This window comes from Tupaia chinensis, unplaced genomic scaffold (genome assembly GCF_000334495.1).
Source record: "Tupaia chinensis unplaced genomic scaffold, TupChi_1.0 Scaffold000522_1, whole genome shotgun sequence".
In the NCBI taxonomy this organism is placed as follows: Eukaryota; Metazoa; Chordata; class Mammalia; order Scandentia; family Tupaiidae; genus Tupaia; species Tupaia belangeri.
The window spans coordinates 98019-100953 of NW_006160035.1; positions in this window are offsets into that span (position 1 = coordinate 98019).

The following is a 2935-nucleotide window of genomic DNA, read 5'->3' on the forward strand; positions in this document are numbered from 1 at the left end:
GGGTTCTACTTCAGAGCTGGGAACTTTCCTATGGGGCAAGGAAAAGTCAAAATTTGCAAAATAAAGAAGGAAATAAAAACAACCTATCTTGCTGGTGGTGAGGAGAGATGGTTTTGAATTTGGGAGTTGCAACTGGAGCTTGAGCTGGGACCAAAGGAAGGCCCTGCCTCAGTTTTCCTGACTGGGCAGTGGGCTGTAGATGGAAGTGGGCTCTGATTGAGATCTGAGAGCTGCCCTATAGGGAAAGGAGAAGTAAAGAATTAGCAAAAGAAAGAAGAAAAAGAAAACAGCCTACCTTGCTGGCAGGGAGGAAAGTGGGCTCTGAAGTTGGGAATTGGGCTGGAACTGGAGCTGGGACCAATGGATGGCCTTGCCTCAGTTTCCCTGACTGGACAGGGAAGTTGGCTCTGCTTGAGAGCTGAGAAGAACTGCCCTTGCTGGAGGTGAGGAGGAGGGAGTCTCTGAAATTAAGAGTTAGTGCTGGGGCTGGAGCTGGGGCCAGTGGATGACCTTGCTTCAGTTTCCCTGATTGGGCAGGGGACTGCAGTTGAAAGTGGGCTCTGCTTGAGAGCTTAGAGCTGCCCTTACTGGTGGGAAGGAGCCAGTTGGGAGTTGAGGCTGGAGCTGGAGTTGACTTTCTTTTTTTATTTTTTTCTTTTTGTTTTCCTTCCCTAGTGGGCACTAATTTGTTTTGAACTTCCTTCTTTTTTATTTTTTTCAGATTAGTCATGAAAGTTTTATTTTAATCATAGACTCACACATAAGAGAAATGTTCATTTTTGTCTCTTTTAATTTTTTATTTAAATGAGTAGTTATGAAAACAGAAAAGGCTCATGACTAGTGTTTTCAGCATTTGAGCAAACACCCTCCAGCAGTTTTCAGCCCACATACAGATATTCTTGTTGTTCTCAGTTGAGGAACTCTGTATTGCTGAGCATTGTAGATATCTTCTCATCTTCCTTTTCAAACACGATATGGGTTTTGTGACATGTCACAAAAACTTCTGCTGAGTCTCTATTCTTTGGACATCATGAAATGAGGTTGAGGACCATTTTTCCTCATTAGTTGAAAATTTTCACCAGTTTTTAAGATTGAGAAGGAGCTATATCTTTTTTTGTTTTAAATCTTCACCATTCTGAATGGGGTTAGATAGTATCTCATTGTGGTTTTCATCTGCATTTCCCTTATGATAAAGGACTTTGAGCATTTTTTCATATGCTTTTTGGCTGTTTGTATATCTTCTTTAGGGCATTGTTTATTCAGCTCACTTTCCCATTCTTTAACTGGGTTAATTATTTTCCCCCAAGTAAGTCACTTGAGTTCCCTGTGTATTCTGGTTATCAATCCCTTACCTGGGGTATAGTTTACAAAAAACTATTCTCTCATTCTGAGAGTTGTTGATTCACACTAATTACTGTGTCTTTTGCTGTGCAGAGACTTCCTAATCTAATATAATCCCACTTACCTATCTTTGGAATTATTGCCTGTTCTTTGGAGGGGTCTTATTTAAGAATTCTTTGCTACCCCTGTGTCTCCCAGAGTTTCCCCAGAATTATCTACCAATATTTTTATAGTTTGAGGTCTTAGGTTTAGATCATTGATCCACTTTGATTTTATTTTTGTTAATGTTGAGAGATAGGGGTTCAGATTAATCTTTCTGCAGGTGGATATCCAGTTTTTCAGCACCATATGTTAAAAGATGTTTTCCTTTTCCCAGTAGGTTGACTGGTACCCTTTGTCAAAGATCAGTTGGTTGTATATTTTTGGGTTTATGTGTGGTGTCTCTATTCTGTTCTGTTCGTCCACATACCTGTTTTCTTAAGAATGCTTTTGTTCCTAATAGGGAATATACCTAATATACCATAGGATATAAGCACTTGGTTCTTTCTTATCATTCATTTCTATGAACCTTTTGATTTAAGTCTTAATTTCTTCATAGATGTAAAGTCATTCAGAAGTAGATTGTTTAGCTTCCATGTGTTTGTGTATTTTCAAGGGCTTTATCTGTATTTGATTTCAAGTTTGATCCCTCATGGCCAGAAAAGATGCTGGATACATTTTCAATAAATTTGAATTTAAAGGCTTGTTTTGTGCCCTATCATGTGGTCGATTTTTGAAAATCTTCCCTATGAGGGCGAGAAAAATGTATATTTTGTGGTTGTTGGTGAAAGAGTCTGTAGATGTCTGTCAAGTATATTTTATGTATGGTGTCATTTAGATATTGTATCTCTTTGCTTATTTTTTGTCTAGATGATCTGTACAGATGAGACAGTGGGGTTCTGAGATCCCCAACGATTGTAGTGTTGCAATCTATCTTTTCCTTGAGATCTAACAGTCTCTCTTCTATGTATTTATGTGCTCCAGTGTTAAGTGCATAGATAATTAAATGTTTTATATCTTCTTGGTGAACACATTCTTTTAGAAGTATATAATGTCCTTCTTTGTTTCTTATTACATCTTTTTGTTTTCAATTTTTTTGATAAGTTTTGGCCATAGGGTGTATGCACTCACCAGAGAAACAGAAAGTAAAAAATAATCACCCATGTTGGATGGTCACACCATAATCCCTTCTCCTCCATTTTTCTCTTGGGATTTGGGCATATATGCACATGTGTCCTGTGTGAGTTTTAAGTTACTGGGTCCAGTATTTGAACTGTAGTTGACTATGTGGGAGTCTAGTAAAATAAACATTACTCCATCTGCTGGTCCCTCTTCTTACAGCTTATATCTTAAAATTTATCTGATATCAGTTTTGCAACTCCAGCCTAATTTTTTTTCTTTGGTTCCATTTGCATGGAATATCTTTTGCCAGCTCTTCACTTTCAGACTTTCTGTCTATGTATGTCCTTATCAGTGAGTTGTCATTCTTTCTTTTTTTCTCTTTTTTTTTTGGAGAGGTTTTTGCTATAGGGCATGTGCGTTCGCCAGAAAGACA